The following is a 24,156-nucleotide window of genomic DNA, read 5'->3' as shown; positions in this document are numbered from 1 at the left end:
TGTAGTTACCCATGATTTTAATGCTGGCGCTGCATAATTCAGTTTTGTCTATTCATCAGTGAGCTAGATGCAAAAATTGCTGAGTGAATATATTAAATTCTGGGCTACTCAATATTTATGGTGTTTACCATGTGCCAAAATCATTCTAAGAAGTGGAAAAAAATTAGAGAATGGGAATTAGACATGGTTCACATTCGAAGAATAAAGTGGGGAGAAGAGACTGGCTATAGATACATAGGAAAAGCTGAAACTTGGCCTAGTAGAAAGAGCATGGGTCTGGGAGTCAGATGACATAGATTTTAATCCTGGCTCTACCAATTGCTTGCTGTGTGACCTTGGGCAAGTCTTTAAAATTCACTAAATTTCTCTGTGTCTCAGTTCCCTCAACTGGAAAATGGGGATTAAATACCTGTTCTCCTTCCTATTAAGAATGTGAGCCCCAAGTGGGATAGGGGCTGTGACTGACCTGAATAACTTGCATCTACCCCATTGCTTAGAACAGTGCTTAACAAGAAGTAAGTCCTTAACAAATCCATAAGAAGAAGAAGAAGAAAACTAATATAAATGGCAAGGGCAAAGGTAAATATAAGATCTGTTTCTAGCCTATGGGAAAGTGAGGCAGTTACTTAAAATTAATTTTTAAAAATAACAATTGCCTGTTAACTCTGCCTCAGAATGGTTTTCCAAGTTCTTTTTCTTCCTATTAAGAGAAAAATTTTTTCTTGATACCAGTCACTTGATAGAAGGTGGCACCTTGACACCTCTCACCTAAATTTTGAAATGATCCCACTAGCTGGATAATGGATATGGTGTTTCCAATCATGTTTAAAAGCCAGTAAAATGGTTTGGCAGGAGAAGCTTTTTGACACAACTGAAAAATCTTCTGTTAGGCTTGTAAACACAAAGTAGGAAGTCTCTGGTACTGCTTCTTGACTAGCTCAGGAAATATATACTCCTCAGTTGACAGTTGATATCCAGATCATCAGATATAGAGAAGCAGCGTGGCGCAGTGGAAAGAGCACGGGCTTTGGAGTCAGGGCTCATGAGTTCGAATCCCAGCTCTGCCACTTGTCAGCTGTGTGACTGTGGGCGAGTCACTTAACTTCTCTGTGCCTCAGTTCCCTCATCTGGAAAATGGGGATTAAGACTGTGAGCCCCACGTGGGACGACCTGATTCCCCTGTGTCTACCCCAGCGCCTAGAACAGTGCTCTGCACATAGTAAGCGCTTAACAAATACCAACATTAGATCATCATCATCATCATGAGCCGTACAGTGAAGGGAGTGAGGTACAACATGTGGGAATTGACAGAGAATTCTGAATTAAGGAAAATTCCTTCCCACAAGCACTTTACAATCTACCAAGGGGTAAGACAAGCCTATAAATCAAAGCCTTTAATTAACAGTGGTACTTATGATGTTCTATGTACCAGACAATAGGGTTGGACACAGTCTCTGTCCCACATGGGGCTCACAGTCCCAACCTCCATTTTATAGCTGACGTAACTGAGGCTCAGAGAAGTGAAGTAACTTGACCAAGGTCACACAGCAGATAAATGGCGGAGCTGAGATTAGAAGCCAGGTCCTTCTGACTCCCAGGGCAGGATCTATCCACTAGGCCACTTTACTGACTGCTTATTCAGAACAGTGTACTGGGCCCTTGGAAGAATGCAGTAGTGTTAGAAGACATGATTCCCAGCTCTCAAGTAGCTTATAATCTAGCCAGGGAGATAGACAATAAAATGAATTACTTGTAGGAGGAGGCAGCAGAGTGTCAAGATGCATACTTAAGTGCTTTGTGGTGAGGAGGGGTGAGTGCCTAAGTGCCTAGGTGTTGAGGAAGTACTGAAGAGGCAGTAGCTGGGGAAATAAGAAGAGAGATTAATGAGGAAAGGCCTCTTGGAGTATTTGTAATTTCAGGAGGACTTTAAAGATGGAGAGAACAATGGTCTTCTGGATGCGAAGGGGAAGAGAGTTCCAAGCAGAAGGGAGAGTGTGAACAAGAGGTTGGCGGTGAGAGAGAGTTGAGAATGAAATAGAGTGAGAAATTGTCTTGAAGACTCTCTGATTGCAAACCTCACATGGGACAGGCACTGTTTGATCTGATTATCTTGTATCTACTCCAGCACTTATTATTATCATTGTGTAAGTTGGGATATAGACTGTAAGCTCACTGTGGGCAGGAAAGTGTCTGTTACACTGCTGTTTTGTATTCTCCCAAGTGCTTAGCACAGTGCCCTGCACATAGTAAGTGCTCAGGGAATGCGATTGATAGAGAAGCGAGCTGCTTGAGGACCTTAAATCCAATGGCCAGGGTGTTCAGTTAGATGCAGAGAGGAATAGGCAACCATTGGAGGTTTTGTAGCAAAATGATGTTTTAGAAAAAGGACTCAAACAACAGAGCAAAATACAGGCCAGAAAGGGAAGAGGCAGGGAGGTCAGTGAGGAGGTTGACACAGTAGTCCAATCAGCATACAAGAAGTGCTTGGACCAGCATGATAGCAGTCTGGATGGAGAAGGAGTGGATTCTGGAGATGTTGGGAAGGAAGAACCCACAGGATTTGGTGACTCACTGATTAACACAATTAGCATGGAATAGTTAAACAAGTACTGCTTGGTGAGAGTGCTTCAAGCAATAAGGGGGAAACCCCTTTCTCCAGTAAAGTGAAGACAACACCGATATAGTTCAAGTTTGCCACTGTCAGACTCCTCTTGCTCCTGCCTGGGGTGGAGCTTCAACTCTGGGGTGGAGACTCCGAGACCTGGAACCCCTCTTCCATGCATTCCAGGTTTGGTGGTAGATCCGCACTGCCTCCTTCAAATCCCCCTCCTCACCTTCCACTTACCTGGCTCTGGGAACTGGCATAAAGTCAGCAGTCTGGGGTCATGAGGGGCTGAGTTCTGCTTGGTCATGCTGCTAAATGGATTCAGGGGTCCTGGAAAGGGCTTGGAGGCTAGAAGAATAGGGTTCCCAGCTGCCCACCCACTGTGCAAGTCTGTGTGGCTTGGCCCAGTGGAAGTTTGGCAACTTGGAGTCGCCAAGCAAAAAAAAAAATCATTTAGCAAAGCCATGTTTGTTTTGGGGAGAGATGTAATTTTAGAGCCTCATTTGCTTTCTTGGGGCTTTGTTCTCTCTCTCTTAATAGTCAAACCCTGTTAGGTCACTCGAGGGGACACCTTGGCTTTGAGATTAGTCCTCTCAGCCTTATTGACATTGAGCATCAACGCGTCTCTCTCAGTCTTTCACATGAAGCAAACTTGCTCCGTACAGACAAGGCAGAGACGGATGGCACTTTTAATCTCTTCCAGATTTCAGGGCTCGATTTAGAGCCCAGGATGTTTAGACAACACTAGATCAGGATTCAGACATCTCTGAAACCCTTAACCATCCTTCTTCCAGATCACCACTATGTTTCTCAAGAGTTTCACAAGACCACTTTTTTACCTTTTCCCTTTTTTCCTCATAGCTTCAGGTAGCCAGGGAGGCCCTCTTCAGGAAGTGGTGCCTGAGGCACTTTCCCTGAATGATTATAGCCTAGACATGGGCATCAGATCATTGGGTAGCTTTCTGTTTCCTTGCCAATAAGTCTTCCCCCTGCCAACCCTCCCCATCTGCTCCAGATTGTAGAATGAACCTGGATGTGGGTTCACAGTGAAGTGGGTAGACACACTGCTCCTCCTGGCCCACCCAGGGCTCACAGTCTAGGTAGGATGGAGTAGGATAAATGTTCAAGGCTGCCCTAAAACCTTTTACAGGTGGTAAGCAAACTGTCCAGTGTCAGTTGCTGTTTCGTAGGCCCACAGCCAGAATATCAGCCAAGGGATATTTCCAGACTTCTCCATTTCAGATAAGTGGTGATGAAGCTAGTCGGTCATGGTCATGATTAGCTGGACGAGGTCTGTCGGATGAATGCTGGCATTCTCCACCAGCCACTGTTTATTTTTCGCTGTTGACCCAGAGCGTAAAGATGTCTCATCATCAGCTCCATGCCGAAAGTGCCATTTCCTTACTCTGCACAGGCAAATATTTACCGGGTTTGTGGACAGTCAGGTAGATCAGGGCAAAAGAGGCAAACAGTGAAGTCCAGCAGGGTCATTATAAGGTCAGAGCTTGAAGAGCTGCTGGGGCTGTGTGTGTACTTTGGAAAACAATAGAGCATCAGGGGAGACAGGCCGTTAACCCTCTGGGAAGCTTTTTTTTTTGTCACCAACATTACTGAAATGCATTGTACTTGAGTTTCTTATGTTGGAAGGGCTCTGAAGCGAAGACACACAGAGATCAAGCAATCAATCGGTGATATTGATTGGGCACTTATTTTGGGCAGAGCACAGTAGTAAGCACTTGGGATAGTATGGTATAATAAAGTGGGTAGGCACAACATTCCCTGTCAGCATTGAGATCCCCAAAATATCCTCATTTACTTCTCCTTTTCACTCCGCCGTACAGGAATGATAATAAGAATTGTGGTATTTATTACTTACTACACGGTAAGCACTGAGGTAGATTCATCATCATCAAATCAGACACAGTCCCTGCCTATTGGGCTCACAGTTTATGAGCTATGTTGGGCAGGCATTTTAGCCCCCATCACTCAGTGGTACTTACTGAGCACTTACCATATACAGAACAGTGTCCCAAGTGCTTGGGAGAGTACAATAGGGTGAGTAGAAACAATCCCTGCCCTTATGGATCTCGCAGTCTATCGGGAGTTTCCAACTCCTATTTTATAGAAACTGAGGCACAGAGAAGCTCAATCTTTGTCTAAGGTCACACACAAGGCAAGGAGTGGATTGGGGATTAGAACCATGGTCTCCTGACTCCTAGTTCTCTGCTCCTTTCTCTAGGCTACACTGTTACAACCCCACACACTTAAACTGAACACATCTTTGTAAAGGGGAAAGTGAGGATGATGGTGGTCTGACAAATCAATAGAGAAATCCAGCCCTGCTTCCAAAACTAGTTTTCATCCCCGGCTGTAGGAATTCATGCTGTCTTAAGAGAAAATCACCCCCGTCCTCCAAATTCCATGAAAATGCATCAGATGAATCCATAGTCAAACTGGCAATCAACCCACTGAAGCAAAAAGAAACTACAAAATAACACGGTAGCTTTTGTCCGGGTTCAAGGGTAGGAATTTGGTTGTCTACATGGCCCTCGACCTTCTGTGGGCAGCAGGAAGTCATTAGCCTCTTAGAACTCACTGACACTGTAAAACAGGAAGAATTCTTTGGGCACAACCTCAGTTTAACAAGCATGACCTGAAGTAAGCACCTCCTTAGAGTGAGAGGAAACAGAGCTAGTAATGTAATTCTTGGCTGTGGGACCCCTTTTTGGATATTGCCAGCACTCAGCGTAATGAGCATAGTTTGGAATTTTACAAATGTGGGTGGTTTAGAGGTTTCACCCATACTTCTATGGCAGAGGCCAAAATACACAATGTGTAAGTAAATGTACCTCTAGGTGTATGCTCAGTTCTGCCAGAGCACAGGGTTTTGTTTTGTGTTGTGGCTAGAATATTTTTAGGAAATTATGGACCTTTCTTCTGAAAATCTGAAACTGTAGGGATACATGTGTCCCTGTGTGGCACTGGAATGGGCAAGGATGGAGGGAATATGCCTTAACTAACCCCTGAGGAACAGAGAACTGCATGGTCTATTGTGTGTGCTGGCTTGTTTTTGGTTGAGGGGGAACACAGCTCAGCCCTAATATGAGTTTTCACTAGGTGTTTTGGCTAAGACACAATTAGGAAGAGGAGAATTTGTCCTGTAACGTGAGCCTGTTTAGGTAGAACAGATGAGTTTGACAATGCTAGGTTTTTAAATGGAGTAATGCAACCTAGGCTTTATAGGAGACCTGGGTGTCTGTAACTCGTGTCTTCTAGGATTAAATGAAGAAGATCGTGTATGAAATTTCCCTCGACTGAATTCCTTTCCATTCTCAGGCATTGCTTAAGCCCTCTAGGTTCTTGGCATTTTTGGAAATAAACCCGAGCCTTCAATCGTTCACCCATATAGAGAAGGTGGCTTCCCCGCTGGCCAAACTATCAGTTAATTGTATTCAGTGAGTGCTTACTGTGTGCCAAACACTGTACTAAACACTTGCGACAGTACAATATATCAGAGTTAGCTAGCACTCTAGAGGAGGAGTTTACAATCCAGAAAGATGCCAGAGTTTCTGGAGACAACCAGATATTTTCAAAGCAAATCCAATGTGTGACAATTCATTCAGGTCCAAAGTGTTCCTGGACCCAATTACATATGTAGTTGGTATGTTGATAGATAAACACTACATCCTACAGCAAAATCAGAATGGCTACCTAGTTATTTTAAATTTGTGACCAATATATGTTTGACTGTGAGGACAATGTGATCCCACAAATCCCTGGAATTTTCTGTTCCTGGAGATTCCACGTGTTGAGGGTTTTGGTAGGGTTTTGGTTGAGTTTTGGTTTTTTAAAAAATGATATTTATTAAGCATTTACTGTATGCCAGCCACTGAACTAAGCTAGGGGTAGATATAAGCTAATCAGGTTGGACACTGTCCATGTCCCAGGTGGGAATCCCAGTTTTAATCCCCATTTTACAGATGAGGTAACTGAGGCATAGAGAAGTAAAATGACTAGTCCAAGGTCACATAGCAGAGAAATGGCGGAGCTAGAATTAGAACCCAGGTCCTCTGACTCCCAGGCCTGTGCTTTTTCCACTAGGCGACACTGCTTCACTTAACCACTCTGTTCCTGCATTTCCCATCCCAGAAAAGGGAAATAACCCAAGCCAGCCAATCTCCCAGGAACAATGCAAAGAACGGCACCAGGGAAGAGATTGGGAGTAAACTGTCAAGTCTCCCATCCCAGTAAATTGCTACTTGGAGATAGGACTCTTACGGGCTTTGGAGTCAGGGCTCATGAGTTCAAATCCCAGCTCTGCCACTTGTCAGCTGTGTGACTGTGGGCAAGTCACTTAACTTCTCTGTGCCTCAGTTCCCTCATCTGTAAAATGGGGATTAAGACTGTGAGCCCCACGTGGGACAACCTGATTCCCCTGTGTTTACCCCAGCGCTTAGAACAGTGCTCTGCACATAGTAAGCGCTTAACAAATACCAACATTATTATTATTATTATGTTGCATATGAATTAAAGACACCAGGGGAAAATTACAAAAATCAAACTTAGATCTGGAAAGGCCCTAAATATATTACTTGGTCTAATTCCCATAAACAGCGTAACCTAGTGGCAAGAGCACAGGACTAGGAGTGACCTGGACTCCAGTCAGTCATATTTATGAGCACTGTACTAAGCACTTGGGAGAGTACAATATAACAGAGTTTGTAGGCATGTTCCCTGTCCACAGGGAGCTCCTGGTTCTGCCGCTTTCCTGCTACCTGATCTTGGGCAAATCTCTTAATTTCTCCATATCTCGGTTTCATCATCAAATGGTTTCAAATGGAGATTCAGTCAATGCCTGTTCTCCCTCCTATTTAGACTGTGAGCCCCTTGGGGCTTGATTAACTTGTATCTATCCCAGCACTTAGAACAGTGCATGAAACACTTATCAAATACCATAACTATTCATTATTATGCCGCAGCTTCTTCAACTAGAAAATACCTGTTCTCCCTCCATCTTTGACTGTGGACAAGGACTGTGCCTGATCTGATTGTTTTGGATCTACCCCAGTGCTGAGCAGAGTTTGGCATATAGTAAATAATAATAATAGGGTTTATTATGCAGGTCAAAGCCAATGCCAACGACGATGGTTGTTGATCCTATTTTATAAGCTCTCCAGGAATAGAAAAACAGTGTAGCCTAGTGGAAAGAACCCAGACATGGGAGTCTGAGGACTTAGGTTCTAATCCCGGCTCTGCCACTTCTTTGTGTGTGACTTTGGGGGAGTCACTTCTTTGTGTCTCCGTTTCCTCATCTGGAAAATGGGAATTAAATGACTGTTGTCCCACTCCCTTAGACTAAGGGGGACAGGGACTGGGTGTCCAATCTGCATATGCTCTATTTACTCTGGAACTTAATACAGTGCCTGGCACATAGCAAGTGCTTAACAAATATTATTATTATTGTTAGAGTCCTAGGTGGGACTATCTTGTGTCTACCTCAGCACCTAGTTCAGTGCTTGGCACATAGTAAGTGCTTAACAAATACTACTATTATAATTATTATTACAGGTGCCATACCTGCCTCTGGAACTCTCTTATAATAATTCATTTTCCCTAATGTCCAGAAGTATTTCATTACATCTTTCCTCTCTCCTCACTGTCTTGTCTTTTGGATTCTGCATTTAAGCTCGCCCTGGGCAGGGAATGTGTCTGTTTATTGTTATATCGTACTCTCCCAAACTCTTAGTACAGTGCACGGTCACTGTACGGTCACTTCCACCAAGTTCCACCGAGGTTTCTGTCCATCTTTCAATCCTCAGTCAATCGCTTCTTGTTAAGGATATCAGACAATGCCATGGCCTGTCCCAGAGCTTATTACGACTGGCCTGAATCAATCAATAAATCACACTTATCGAGCACTTACTGTGTGTAGAGCACTGTGCTAAACCCTTAGGAGCATGCACTATAATAGAGTGTGAAGGGGTGAAGACGTTCCACTAGAGGCCAATCTTTCTCCCAGGAAGTAGTGACTGAGAATGGTGGGAGACTCCGCTTCAGCATGGGCAACTTGGATTTTTAAGTTTGTGGTGGGTATTGTTTGATTTCTGGTGAGAGTTTTAAGGGGAAAGTGTCAGCATAAATTTGGAATTTCCTGGCTTCTGTAGATTTGAATTATAATCTTGACATGACTAGAAAGGAAACCTTTAAAAATATTTAAGAGTGTTTTATTGTGGAAATATCCCGGAACATTTCCATCCCATTTTCCCAGAGAATCTGACAGGCCGGGCTGGGGGTGGGAGGATAGAACCCGATGCCACATCCTTGAACTCCTTTGTATGCTTAGAACAATGTCCAGTTAAAATCAAACAATATTGCTGCTAAATGATCCTAAAAAAGCCCTCGGTGGGTGCTCACGCGTTGGGGGGGGGGGCGGGATGGAAGGGGGGAGGGGGGACGGCCCTGTGAAAAGGCTCCCCGGCCTGGACCCGAGGCGGTGGCAGGAGCCGCGCTCCGAAATGGGAAGGGGTGGAGGTCTCCCTTAGGGAGAGAGCCAGGTCAGGTCCCTTCCCCATCCCCTCGCCAGTGGCTCACGGAGGGCGTGTGGCTTTAAATAGCTCCCTTGGAGGGTGGGGGTGGGGGGGAAAGGGGTGGTGGGGGGAATGCCACCACCGCACTGAAGTGGAAAAAGAAAAAGGGCGGGGGTGGGAGGGGGTGCGGTGGGTGGGGAGTGGGGGAAGGGCGGGGGAAGACGGACTCATAAAGGAGAAGTCATGAAGTCTGGAGTTCTGGCCAGATTTCCTCTACAAGGTGAGGTGTGGCCTGCAGAGTGAGCATGTGTGTGTGTATAATGTGTGTGTGTGTTGTGCAGCTGCCTGGGAGGCACCCCCCCTTCCCCCCACCTCTCCCCCTCCGCCGGCTTTCAGACTGGCAAAGGGCCAAGAAGCCAGACGCCAGGCTCTGGGCTCCCAGTACTGGGAGAGGCCTCCCGGCCTGGTTATACAATGGTATTATCTCAGGCCAACCACCGCTCCAGAAACTCTCCATGCTTCCTGTCCTTGCAGGAGCGGCACAAACTGTCCGCCTTCCAACCACTTTCAGACACACACTCAGCCGCCAGGCTCACTATAGAAATGTCTCCGGCAACTTCTTGGGAACTGCAGACGCTGCAAGGCGGTAATCCATTGTGTCTTCAGCCCCCCTCAGAGGGCCCGGCTTGGGGTGATCGTGAGTCACTTGGGGAAAGGGAGTGACTCCCGGGACCCTTTCTGTAACATAAGCAAAAGTTGGATGCTCCACGGCGTTCGTTCTGGCAAGAGGGAAAAGGAGAAAGATAAGCCTCCTTGAAGGGAGAGAGCAACGGTCAGTCATTTCACTCCTGGGCATGATCCTAGCATTCGTCGTCACCTCTCTCCTGGTTTTCCTCCCCGAATCCCACAGTCCCACTGAGATCTTTTCATGTGGGTGGAGAACCCGAGACATGAGGAGGACTGAGCAACTAGCCGCCGGACTGTAAGCTTGTAGGCAAGGAACGTGTCTGGTATATTGTACACTCTAAAGCGCTTAGTACAGTGCTCTGCACATAGTAAGCGCTCGATAAATTCAACTGACCGACCGACATTGATTTTTCACTCTGGGGCCTGGGTGAAAATCTGGTTTGAGAATTTTTGGCTCCGAGTGCCCCAAGATGGAAGCGTATCTAGCACCGGGCAGGCTTGCTTTCTTACAGAAGTTATTTCAGGTAATACAACCCAACAAAGAGTGGCTACACCGGGACCTATTGGCTTCAAAGACAACTGTGTCCCCCATCATTGGGGAAATAGTTCCTAATCCTAAATCTTCATGAAAAGTCATGCGACAGAAGAGCAAAAAGCAATTTTGGTTTTCAGAAAGTCCAGGCTTATTAAAAGCTTCCTAAATAAATTGCAATGTTAAATCAGCCGTAAAATCTTAAATAAATATCCTCTGATATTTTCCCTTGATTTCCATGCCCAAAGTGCACAGTTTATTTCAGGAGGAGTATTTCTGTTACAGGGAAGTTTAAAAAAAAACAAAACAACAACGTTCAGATGAAGAAGACTTCCTGATAATCAAGGAATCTTTGAATCTGTGCCACTGAGCATCACTTGATCCACTATCTAACCCTGGGGGTTTCCTTGCTGAAAGGAAATGTGTGGGGATAGTTAGGTTGTGCTATGACCCGACGGGTGAGGGGTGTCTAAAAGCAAACACCATTCTAGGGGAAGGGGAAAGTATAAATAGAACACTAACCGATGAAGTCAAACCTTAGGAAATAATACTAAATACACATGAGGCATGAATTATGGTTTTTAATTGGGTTTGCATCTTAGATCTTGGATGAATGGGGAATGAGCGCTAATTTGTTCAAGTGAATTCTCTGTATTTTCCCAGAGCTCTGCCCAATAAATGCTCAATAATGCTATCGATATATAGAGAAAATTGTCTAGAGTCCAAAGATGCTGCTGCTGTTTGTCACTGTACCCTGCCTGAAATAAATAGGGCATCTTTGTGGGCCCCAAACCTACTTAGGGTGAAGACTGTACATATTTATTATTCTATTCATTTTATTAACGATATGTATATATCTCTATATTGATGTTATTGATGCCTGCCTACTTGTTTTGTTGTCTGTCTTCCCCCTTCTAGGACTGTGAGCCCGTTGTTGGGTAGAGATTGTCTTTATTTGTTGCCAAATTGTACTTTCCAAGTGCTTAGTACAGTGCTCTGCACACAGTCAGCGCTCAGTAAATACGATTGAATGAATGAACGAATGATTCATCTTCACAGTCAGACATAGAGGCGCTCCTCTCTCTCTCCTGCAACAAGAGACCAATATGGAGCAGCTTGCATTCCGAGGGATTTTAGAATTAGGAGTGGAGAAAAATGTCTAGACTATTGCCAGCAGCCTTTGTGCTCCATATGTTTTTCCCCCACGGTGGCGATGGCTTCCCTGGAGCAATCCCCACTCCCTCACCATTTCCTCCGTCACACTTTACGAACCAGCTGGCGAGGACAGCAGATACTGCCAGTGGTCATGGGGAAACCTCACACCCAAGGTGGGAAGCAGCCTGGCTCTAAGAGCAGCTGGAGACTGAGACAGTCATCCAGTTCATTCTGAGTAAGAGGGGAATTTGGTCTTCAGGATCTGACTTTGTGTCTCAACTCTCAGTTTTCCTCTGCTAGAAACAACTTGGCCTTAGTGAGATAAGCAAAAAAAATTGAAGAGTTTGATCCAATTCTAAATTCTTCAGCCACAGAATCAACATTGTTTACTGAGTGCCTACTATGTACAGAGCACTGTACTAAGCACTTGGGAGAGTACCCAAGAATTAAAAACATGATCCCTGCCCTCAAGCAGCTTACAGTCGTACAGTTTATAAATTACTGGTAAATAAGGAATTCGCCATTGGCTCGTAGTCTCTCTGTGCGTCGTGTGAAGCATCGGGGGCCCGCTCTGAACCTTCTTGGCAGAGTTGTTGTGAGGACGGGCAGTTTTGGATGACAGGATTGCATTTAAGCCAGTGGTCCGTTCAGAGATTGGGATTGGCCTGGGTCCTGAGAGGTGGATTTTCATTCCTCTTGAAGCAAGTTTCTGGTCTAGAGGTAATAGACCTGCCTGCTCCGGAGGACGAAGGTGCTGCCGAGAAACTGGGAGAGACATTCAAGTTTAAAATAAATGAGCAAGTGACGAGGTCAGGCCATAGGAAAGACTATTAAATGCCCGTGAGGAGTAGTTAATAGCTCTGGCAAGCTGAGGGGGTGGTGAGCATGGCACTTTGCCAACCAGCCCTCATCTCTGGAGGGCACTGGCTGGGGAAGAGCAGTGTGTATCCTGGTTACACTCAGTGTAGCTTTTCCTCAGTCCACCCCTCCTATTAAAATCACATCTTCTCCAGGAGGCTTTGCCTGACAAAGCTCATCTCCCCACTTATTCCCTTCCCACTGCATCACCTATGCACTTGAGCCCATAAAACCCTGAGACACTTGGGTACTCACCCGATCCCTCAATTTCCCAGAATTTACTTATTTTTATGCTTGGTTGCTTCCTGACTTGAAATTTATTTTAATGTTTGTCTCCCCGCTGCCGGATTGTAAACTCTCGGAGTGTGTCTACTAGGTGCTTAACACAGTTCTCTGTGCTCAATAAATACTACTGATTGGTTGATTGATCCACCCCAAATCCCAATTTCCATAGTAGCACCCATCATACAGCTGGTAGCTCTGCTGGAGGTCAGGAGGTAAATAGCTGTGTTCTTGTTAGCATCCAGATCTCTTTCACTGCCAGTACCACAGGCAGGAAAGGTGTGAGCGGTGTGGGGTGGCTCGTGTTTGCAAACAGCTATCCCTGATGGCAAGTATTGGCTTGTTATTTTATCTCTGTGACTGGCTATTTGTGCCTAACAGTAATGTTCTATTCCCATGTTTGCATATGGTCAGAGCAGCCCCCCACAAGTCAGCCGAGGAATCCAGAAGTACGGAGCCCTTCCCTCAGGTAGAATGGCTGCTTCTGCAGTCCATGTGAAGAGTGAACACCCATGTGATGACAACTCTAGAACGATTTGAGAACAAAGGGTGTCCAGGTGTTAACAGGCTCACCACTTTAAGGCCCCCAATCCTAGTCCTTGAGAGAACCCCATTCTGATTTATATCGTTGTTGAATGCAAAACAGTCATACTAATTGAATTTATTAAGCATATGATACAGAGCAGAGGTCCTTGGACCTCAAGGGGCTTAATCTCTAAGAATAGAGGAAGAGAGAGGGGGTGGGCAATTGATCAGACTGAACTGAGAAGATTAGGAGGCAGGAGACACTCATCTGTCTTCTTAAGAAATGAATAATACCATTGCATTTATGGGGAGAAAGAAGATCCTCTCACCCTAGAAATCCAGAACAGTATTTATTCACATTTGACCACACCTAACCTTATTTAGGGGGTCTTACTCATTTCCTAGATGCCAGAAAAGGAATACTTTAGATATCCAAATATTCTGCAACAGTTAAAACCTCTCTCTCTCTATATATATAGATAGATTTGGGAATTCTGTGTCATAGCTTCTTCCTTCAGTGCCAGGGAGAGAAAGGCCCTCTGACCCCATGAAACCTCCAAAGAAAATGAAAGATATAAATAGTAAAAGCCACATATTGACTCATAGGGCTTTTCTATTAGGTCATCATTGGTATTTACTTGAACATGAACAGGAATCAGTGGTTTCTTAAATGGGGAGTGTCAAGTGGCTTAAAATACAACTGACTCTCAAATGCAGTTATCAATAACTTCAAAAATCAACCCAGGGACACCTTCCATCACCAAAATAGGGCTAAAAGCCTATTTCATCCTTCAGGTCTGGGAAATCTCATGCTCTTTTTTTATAAGGAGTTGGTCGACCTTAAAGCAATGGAATAGAATCTTGAAGACTCTGCCTCACCCTTTCTGTAAGACCATAAAGCGAGCTCCTTCATTTGCCAGCACTCTGCCCGGAAACTCAAACCAATTTCCCCAACACACTATAAGGACAGGATAGTTCATTTGGCAACTAATCAGGACTCTAATTTGCCCCATTTTGTCTTTCCTGTGTAAATCGAGTGACTCGTTCAAGAGGTTTCTCATCTCCCTGTGAATTTCCATTCTTCCATTCTCTTCCATTCTTCCCTGGTTAAAATTCAAGTCATGGTTTGCATCTTGCTCCTTTTTGCATTCATCTGTCTGTTCTAGGGCTGCACAAGTTCACTAGATAAGCAAATTGTTAAAAATGAAATACAGTCAACAAGTCTGTCTATCCCTCTAGACTTGGAAGTTCCTTGTGGGCAGGGGATGTGTCTACCAGTGCTCTGCACACAGTAAGTGCTCAATAAATACAATTGAATGAATAAATGATGTCATATTGTATTCTTCCAAGCTCTGCACACAGTAAGCTCTCAATAAATACTATTGTTTGATCTGAAAGGTCCATCCACTGGTCCCTGGGGAGGAGTGAGGAAAGGCCCTTGTCTAGCCTGAGGCCCCTTCCCATTTCTCCATAGACTTGGAAAGGTACCTGACAGGTCACTGTGGTGTTCTCCTTACCTTCAAGCAGAGAAAGAAAGAACTTCTTGGGTCTCTACAGCAATACCACTGGTTATATTGTAGGATTTTGGATGTCATCATCATCATCACCATCACCATCTACAAGAGGAAAGGCAAGAAAACTGTCTCTGGCAACTTGGATGCAATTTCTCGGTCTCTGTCACTGGTCAACCCCATTCTGGTCAGCCTTCTGGGCCATGCAGTCAACAGTCCACTTCCAGAACTGCAGGAGACCAGGGGCACCGGCCAGGACCGGCTCTAGGCATTTGGCTGCCTAGAAGAGGGGTCAAATTTGTTGTCACCTCCTATTCCATATGATGTCATCAGCATTATGAAATAATGTCATGTAATTAATAACACAATAATAATTGTGATAGTTAAGTGTTCACTGTGTACCAAACACTGTACTAAGCACTGGGATAGATACAAGATAATCATGTCCCACATGGGGCTCACAGTCTAAGTAGGAGGGAGAATGGGTATTAAATCCCCATTTTATCAAAGAGGGAATTGAGGCACAGAGAAGTTAAGAGACTTACCCAAGGACAGAGTCCTTCTAAATCCCAAACGCAGAGCTTTCCTCTGGGGGACCCTTGTTCTCCCCACCACCCAGTAACTTCAGAGTTATTCTGTTCCCCTCCTGGGTTCCTCTAGACTGTAAGCTCATTGTGGTCAGGGAATGCCCCGTTACACTGTTAGACTGCCCTATCCCACGTGCTTAATATAGTGTTCTGCCCACGGTAAGTGCTCAGTGAATATGACCGACTAACGCGGGTGCCACTTCGAGCTCAGGAAGAAGGAGGTTGGGACTTTCAAATTTCACCTGCTCCCAGTCCACAATGAGTATGAAGCCGGTCTGTGAACACTACCTCTGACAGTGCATCCTGAAGCCAATCCTGGTCACAGGGTGGCACTTATTGGGTAGACAGTTTCAGTAGAAGTGAAAGAGCAACAGCAAGAACTCTATGCTATAGTTACGGGAACATTGGTCATCAATGAGCCTCATGGGAGACAGGGACTGTGTTCAACCCACTTTGCTTGTATCCACCCTAGCGCTTAGTACAGTGCCTGGAACATAGTAAGTGCTTAAATACCAGAATTATTATTGTTATTACCACCATCAATAGTTTTGGAATCTGGCATTTGTGGAGCATAGTACAGTGCTCTGCACATAGTAAACGCTCAATAAATACTATTGAATGAATGAATTTCTGATGACCTATAGAAAGAAGTTCACGGGGATCTTTGTGACCAAAATCCTATAAAAGTTGATGGAGTTCTAGCCAACTCATTCCCCAGTGGAAGGAATAATATAAGAATCATGATAGTGGTATTTGTTAAGCATGTACTCTGTGTCAAGCATTGTACTAAACCCTGGGATAAATACAAGGTAGGGGAAGGAGCATGGGTTTAGGAGTCAGAGGACATGGGTTCTAATTCCGGCTCTGCCACTTGCCTGCTGTGTGACCTTGGGCAAGTCACTTCACTTCTCTGTGCCTGTTACCTCATCTGTAAAATGGGGATTAAGACTGTGAGCCCCATGTGGTACAACCTGATTACCTTGTATCTTAGAACAGTGCTTGGCACATAGTAAGGGCTTAATAGATCCCATCACTATTATACAAGATAATCAAATCCTACATGGGGCTCACAGTCCAATTAGAAGGGAGACCAAGCAATAAATCCCCATTTTGGAGATGAGGAAACTGAGACTCAGAGAATTTAAGTGACTCACCCAACGTCACACAACGGACAAGTGGCTGAGCCTGCATTAGAACCCAGATCTTCGCACTCCCAGGCCCATGCTTTCCACAGGGCCACACTGCTTCTCAAGAACATTAAGAAGAATGCTGTGAATTTAGTGGGGTACTATCTATTTGATATGGTTATGTCTAAGGAGGCAACATGCAATATGGCAAAAACTGGGCACCAGAAGAAGACCTTGGATTATCCCATTTATTCAATCAATCACAGGTATTTATTGAGCGCCTACTGTGGGCAGAGTACTGTACTAAGCACTTCGGGAGAATAAAGTACAACAGAGTTACTAGACATGGTACTGTATCCCTACGAGGTAAGGAGAGGCAGGTTTTATTTATCATTCTCCTTTAGATGAGGAAAGCGAAGCCCAGGGAGGTTAAGCAAGTTACCCAAAGCTACACAGCACACCCAGGAGCACAACTGGGGCTATATTCCTATTTTGCTAGGAATATATTTCCTAATCTCCAGACCCAAGTTCTTTCCACTAGCCCCCACTGTCCCCTAAGAACAGACTGAAGAAAACAGGCAAGTAATCACAGACGGGTTGTTTGATAGCCAGCCCAACTCTTAAGGGCTGGCCGGAACCTTGAAATAAGGGGGACTGCATGTTTATCAGATGAGTTTACCATCAGGCAACAAGGCAGAAGATCATTTTTTTTCCCAGTGCATTTTATGGTCAGATAAATATGATATATATCTCTACATAGTCCTGAAAACTCTTGAGAACAATGGATTTCTCTTCTACCCTGGGAAGGAAATTCCTGACACACCTGCATCTTATCGAAGATCTGATAAGTCTTAGAAGTTAAAAATCTGGAGGCCGGGAAACTCCAGGTAAAAACCTTCCATCTTCAGAACACCCTTCCAATAACCCAACTGAGCAAGGGTCATCCAAACAAGATAGGCGGTTCATCTCTGTCCGCAGTTGCCCTCTTATAACAGGGAAATGAATACTTGGAAATTTCCCTCTGGTCTATTTCTATATCAGTAAATTCATTCAATAGTATTTATTTATTGAGCGCTTACTCTGTGCAGAGCACTGTACTAAGCGCTTGAAATGTACAATTCGGCAACAGATAGCGACAATCCCTTCCCAGTGACGGGTCAGGTGTCAGGGGAATGGAAGGATGCGTCCAGCAATCCCCCTCTTCAAAGACTTATTGAAGACACATCTCCTGCAATAGCCCTTCCCTGACTTAAGTCTTCCTTTCCTCTTCTCCCACTCCCTGACTTGTTCCCTTTATTCATCCCCCAACCCAGCCCCACAGCATTTATGTTTACATCTGTAATTTTTTCATTTATATTAATGTCTCCCCCTCTAGACTGTAAGCTCGTTGTGATCAGGGAATGAGTCTGTTATTATAATGTACTCTTCCAAGTGTTTAGTACAGTGCTCTGCACACAGTTAGCACTCAATAAATACAATCGACTGGCTGACAGTGCCAGCTCTACCTGTGGAGCTTAGAGAAGGGGAGAAGTCCTGACAGTTTTTGGACACAGAACCAGAAAAGTGCTATCATTTCTCCTTCACTTCTGCAATCCAGAGCAAAAAGTAGGACAATACCAGGAGGCAGCATGACCTAGTGGAATAAGCACAGGATTGGGAGTCAGGATTCCTGGGTTCTAGTCCTGGGTCTGCCACTTGCCTGCTTCTGTGACCCTGGGCACCTCACTTAGCTGCTCTGTGTCTTAGAGAAACAGCACAGCTTAGTGGATAGAGCACGGGCCTGGAAGTTAGAAGGTCATGGGTTCTAATCCCGCTCTGACACTCGTCTGCTGTATGACCTTGGGCAAGTCACTTCTCTGTGCCTCAGTGACCTCACCTGTAAAATGGGGATGGAGAATGTGAACCCCCACATGGGGCAGGGACTGTGTCCAATCTGATTTGCTCGCATCCACCCCAGTGCTTAAGAAAATGCCTGGCACACAGTAAGTACTTAACAAATACCAGAATTATTATTATGAGTTACCTCATCTGTAAAATGGGGATACAATACCTGCTCCCCCTCTTTTGTAGACCTTGAGCCCCGTGGGGGATGCGAACGTATTGATCTGGTTATCTTAGTACAGTGCTCTGCATACAATAAGCACTCAAATTCCATTACAACTATTACTACCACAGTGCCTAGCACAGAACTCAGCGTGTAGTACATGCCTAATGCCATCATCTTCATTATCCTCATTATTGTTATTGTCTTCATCCCTAAAAGTGAATGGAATCATTATAGAAATTGTATTTTACTAAGTCAGGGCAGAGCATGGACAACATCCACAGTCATTTGAGAAACAGAGCCCAGCTTGTGCAAGAAGACAGAACAAAGCCTGAACACTGTATTCCCTTTTGTCTTTCTGTTGTTGTGGTTAATCTTTATCCCCCTTAGACACTGGGCAGCAGTCAGCCCCAGAGCAAAACACCATTTGATTTGGGAGAGACAAGACCAGCTCTCAAAACGCACCGTCCCTCCCAGGATTATTTTCCCTTTTATGGATGAACTCCAGGCCCTAAGACAGCAGTGTAAATAGAGCTTCCTGTTGCAGGGAAGTGCTGGCTTCTGCAGGCACGCTGGGATCCTTTGGGAAAATCCCGATAGGAACTCTGGGCTGGATGTGACCTGAGGTGCAGGAACCGGCGGCGGCGGCAGAAGCAGTGGCGGAGCCAGAAGAGAGGGAAATACATTCACAGTCCCTTTGTGAGCAACCTGGTCCCAGAAGCGCTTCTGGGAAAGTGAACCCTGGGCTCTACACACAGGCTTCCCAAAGGATGACCGGGGAATTAATTGGAAGGACCTGGCAAAAGTCATTCTGCCACAAAAGCTTTGACATCAATGGGCTTGGGACTTCCTCGGATGTGACCTCAGGTGTATTTTCTCTGGGTTCATTCCTCCTTGGAGAGGAGGGAGAGGCTTAAGCTCTCAAGGCCCTTCCTGGCCCGGACCCTCCGGAGTCGTGGCCCAGCAGGCAGTGAAAAATTTAGGATCCAAAGTCCCATGTTGACAAACTGTTGGCCTGATCGGGATTATATTTAAAGGCAGGGCTCTGGCTCTAGCGTGGTTCCGGCTCCGAAGGTAACAGCTGGAGGAAAATTGGGATTTGTACGTCTTGGGTTTTGTGTCACGAACGAAGCCAAAGCAAAGGATGATAATGGAAATGTGTGGTTATAATTGCAGTATTTATGAAGAGTTTACTACATGTTGTCAGATTGGACAGAGTCCCTGATCTCCCTTCCCCAGGGGCTCACAGTCTATTTCATCCCAATTTACAACTGAAGAAACCGAGGCACAGACAGGTTAAATTACTTGCCCAAGGACACATGGCAGGCAGTGGCGAAACAGGGATTAGAATCCAGATCTCTCGACTCCTGATCCTGCGCTCTTTCCACTGGGCTCACTCTGTTTTCTCCTTCTTCGCTCTCCCAGTACGTGCTTAGGCCAAAAGTGGATGAGCGGGGATGGTGAGCAGAGCTATCCTAGCCCAGCCAAACCTGCCTGGATTTGGCACACACCAGCCCCCAGGCCCAGGGCTTGGGCAAATCTGCTTTGTAAAAGAGGGTTTCTCAAATGAAGTTCCCAAAAGGCTACAGTATTTCACAGCTAGACAGAGACAAATAGACCCAAACAGGGAGGGAGAGCCAATGAACGTTTCACTGGTTTCGGCTAGTTTTCCTCACCGCTTTCATTTCCCTCCCTAGACTGTGGGATTGGTTCTGATCAGATCAACTTGTATCTACCCCAGGGCTTGGCACATAGTAAGGACTTACGATAATTATTATCATTAAAAGAGGTGGCCTCAGACTGTTGCGAGACCTAAACGCAGGGCACCCTCAGCAAAACGTTCTCTCAGAGCCTCTGGCCTAGGCCCTTTTCCTGGGGTAGATGTTCCTGCTGGGGAGGCAAATTTATGATGCCAACTACAAACCCATCTAGCAATTGGTTCTGACTTGCCACCCCAAAGATGAACGTTGTCTGGGCACTAAATTGTTGTCCACAGTCTTGTAGAATCGGCCTTCCTTTGATATAATTGTTTTGGTGCAACCTCCATGGATACTGCACATGGGCAAGGGCAAGGAAGAAGAGAACAGGAGCAGGAAAGTGCAGCAATCAATCAAAGATTGAGCCAGGGATTATCAGTGAAAGAAGAGAGGGTCAGCTTGCTGGTGCAACCAGATTCTGTTTATTTGATCGTTATTGATTTATTCACCGGTACTTGTTATTTGCACCTTTTTTTCCTCATTTCTAACTAGAATATAATCGTACATTTTGTTCTGGTCCTCCCCCTCCACCTCCAGGAGATTTTTAAATTTCTCAAGGACAGGGATTGTACCTTACAATAATAGTTGTTAATTGTGGTTCTTGTGAAGTGCTGTGTGTGCCAGTTATTGCTCTGTGTGCTGGGGTAGTTATAATCAGATCAGGCACAGTCCCAATCCCACATGGGACTCACAATCAAAGTAGAGGGGAGACCAGGGATTGAATCCACATTTTGCACATGAGGAAACTGAGGCACATAGAAGTGAAGTGACCTGCCCGAAGTTACCCAGCAGGCAAGTGTGAGAAGAAGCGTGGCTTAGAGGAAAGAGCACGGGCTTGGGAGTAAGAGGTGGTGGGTGCTAATCCCGGCTCTGCCACTTGTCAGCTGTGTGACATTGGGCGAGCCACTTCACTTCTCTGTGCCTCAGGGGCATCATCTGTAAAACGAGGATTAAGACTGAGAGCCCCCATGTGGGACAACCTGATTACCATGTATCTACTCCAGCATTTAAAACAGTGCTTGGCACATAGTAAGTGCTTAACAAATGCCATCATAATTAGATTCAAGATTAGAACCCAGATGCTCTGAGTCCCAGGCCCATGCCCTTTCCACTGGACCACACTGCTTCTCTATTTTGCTTTCTTTTACTTATATTCTCCAAGTGCATAGACCAGTTTTTTTGCACACAGTCCAGGCCTGGTAAAGTGCTCCGTACACAGCAAGCACCCAGTATACTGCTCTGCACATAGTAGGTTTTCAGTTGGTACTATTGATGCTGATGGTCTCCCAGTTTAAAGTTTGCCCACCGCCTTGGAATGAGAAAGCACCCTCTCCTCCACATCCACACTCTGCTCTGCCCTGTGATCCTGTTGGGTTAGTTTTAGCAGAGAAAACGGCAGACAGAAGCGGTGCTGGGAGAGCTGTGACAGGTGGGTTCTCTTTAGTTCATGGTTACTGCACCCCTGGGAACAACCCATATCATTTCAGATAGATGTGCTCCCGGGGAACATCCAGGCTGGCTAGTCCCACAGGAGTTATCAATTTCTTGTTTGGCTGCTTCATCCTGACCTGTCTGTATTACTTCCACCTTCAATCTCATCCCTCCTGTGACTTTTGTGCTATCTGGAAGTCATTTTTGTCAGTGTCCTTCATTAGATTGTAAGGTCTGCGTGGGCAGGGAGGGTATGTCTGGCTGCCGTTGTCCTCTCCCAATCACTTTCTTCAGTGCCTAGCATTCAGTAGGCACTCAATAAATGCCATGGATTGACTGATTGATCTGGGCTGTCCAACCAAGATGCAAGCCCAATCTGCAGGTTTACCTTTGGAACAGACACGAGATGAGCAGCAGTGTATTTCCTGTCCTGGATCTTTCTCTTTCTGCTCCAGCAAATTGAATACAGATGCTAAAGAACGTTCATTAGGGAGTAGAATGCACACACTCAGTTATTTAGCCCACATAAATTGGGTCTGAAGGGTGCTGGCTCCCCGTGGACATTTAAGAAACCCAGGATGGAGCCGTGAGCGATGTGAAGTGCCAGTGGAGGTTTTTTCCCTAAACTGGGACTCTGAGCTGGTGACATTATCTTATTGAACAAACCTCTCCTGCAGCCTCACATCCTGAATGGAACCAGGATTGACCAGATGACAAATCAATCAATCAGTCAGTGATATTTATTGAGCGCTTACTATGCACAGAGCCCTGCACTAAGAGCTTGGGAGAGTATAATACAACAGAGTTGGTAGGCACGTTCCCTGCCACAAGAAAGAACTATGCCCATTACTAATTGCTTTGTTCCTCTTGGGCTCACTGTTAATTCACCTGAAACCACCTCCACCCAGAATTTTCTGTAAGCTCCCAGACACTTAAGGATCTGTGGCTTGGGGCTGAAAATTGAGTCATGAAGGAACCCACAGAGGCATCTGAGCAAGTAGACCCCCATCCATCCTTTTCTGAGAGCTGTGATTTTCACATTGCACAGCAGAGTCCTGATCCCATCCATTTTTGAGAACTGTGATTTTCCTATTGCTTAGTTCACTGCCAGCAGTGCCCTGATCCCAACCTGGAAATACACTCATGGACAGACTCTAGTGAAAAGGCATTATAAGTCTTACTTACAGTTTTCAAGATCCTAGTCCTGGGACCAAAAGTGACCCAGTGGATACCACTTTAAGATGACCATGTAGTTCTGGTCCACTGCCTGCTGAAATGGTGTATCCATACTATTTCCCAAGAGCCAGCTTTAAGGAGACTGAATAGCCTCAGAAGAGCCTAGGTTATTTCCCTCTGCCTTTGGGGCGAAGCATGGAATGTTACTTTGTTTCCCAAAGCACTAATCACAGAAGAAATTATTATAATAGTACTAATGATGCAGAGGAAGATGACTCAGTTTCCCTTTCATTAAGAGCCAGAGAGTTTTGCTCATAGAAGGTCTATAGCTTGGTTTCCTTCCAGAGACCAATTCTGTAGAGAAAGAAATGTCGAGAACCCAAGTCAGAGGTGTAAAAATGGGGAAGGACAAACTCCCTAGAAAGGGAAGCAGGGAGTTAGAAAGTGAAAATAGGAGAGCTGTGGGAGGGACAGGAATAAGAAAGTCTCACTTGAATCCAATAAGAAGGCCTGAAGGAAAAGAAATAAAGAGCGAGAGGAAATATTGACCCTGTATAACCCTCATTTGAGACCATTTCTTAATGTTGTTCCTGAAGCCTGGCTGACCTTAATGTATCTAGTGAACAAGGTTTCCTTCAGCAGTCTTGACATCACAAATCCCAGGGCATCTATGTTAGGGAAGGGGATGTTTTTATAGTGCGTCTTGTCTTATGCCGTCGAGTCGTTTCCGACCCATAGCGACACCATGGTTACATCTTTCCCAGAATGCTCCGCTATCCATCTGCAATCATTCTGGTAGTGTATCTATAGAGCTTTCTTGGTAAAAATACGAAAGTGGTTTACCATTGTCGCCTTCCGCACAGTAAACACGAGTCTCCACACTCGACTCTCTCCCATGCCGCTGCTGCCCAGCATTGGTGAGTTGTGACTTGTAGCAGATGGCCTTCCACTCGCTAGCCACTGGCCAAGCTAGGAATGGAATGGGTAGGCCTCTGCTTGACTCTCCCTCCCGTAGCCGAGACCGATAGAGTACTGGAAACTCTCCAGGTGCGACCCCAACCCATCTGTAGTTAGATTTAGAAAGCTCTCCACTTCAGCAAACAGTCTAGGAGATCTAAGAAGGAGTCAGCCCGCCCTCTTCTATCTTCATCCAGGTTACTATTTCTACCAGGAAAGTAAGCCTGTTGAGCTGGGCTCCACATAAAACCATTATGTGTTCCTTAGTAAGAGCCACCGTGCTGTGATACCCTGGCCTTTCACCTCAGTTGGCTCAGGTATGTCCTAATAAGGTCTCCAACGAAAATAAGAAGTTGGTGACCCATCGATCTGTCATATTTATTGAGTGCTTACTG

General features: G+C 45.3%; 1 non-coding gene across 1 annotated transcript; it reads right to left on the bottom strand.

Annotated features, from left to right (window-relative positions):
• Window positions 1–23,731: 23,731 nt before the first annotated feature.
• Window positions 23,732–23,869, bottom strand: LOC114813606. Its single transcript, XR_003761323.1, has one exon. It is a non-coding gene; the product is annotated as a small nucleolar RNA SNORA7 (small nucleolar RNA).
• Between the last annotated feature and the right edge of the window lie 287 nt (window positions 23,870–24,156).

This window comes from Ornithorhynchus anatinus, chromosome 7, assembly GCF_004115215.2.
Source record: "Ornithorhynchus anatinus isolate Pmale09 chromosome 7, mOrnAna1.pri.v4, whole genome shotgun sequence".
Taxonomy (NCBI): domain Eukaryota; kingdom Metazoa; phylum Chordata; class Mammalia; order Monotremata; family Ornithorhynchidae; genus Ornithorhynchus; species Ornithorhynchus anatinus.
The sequence above is the reverse complement of the archived record's forward strand: the minus strand, read 5'-3'. Positions and strand labels throughout refer to the sequence as shown.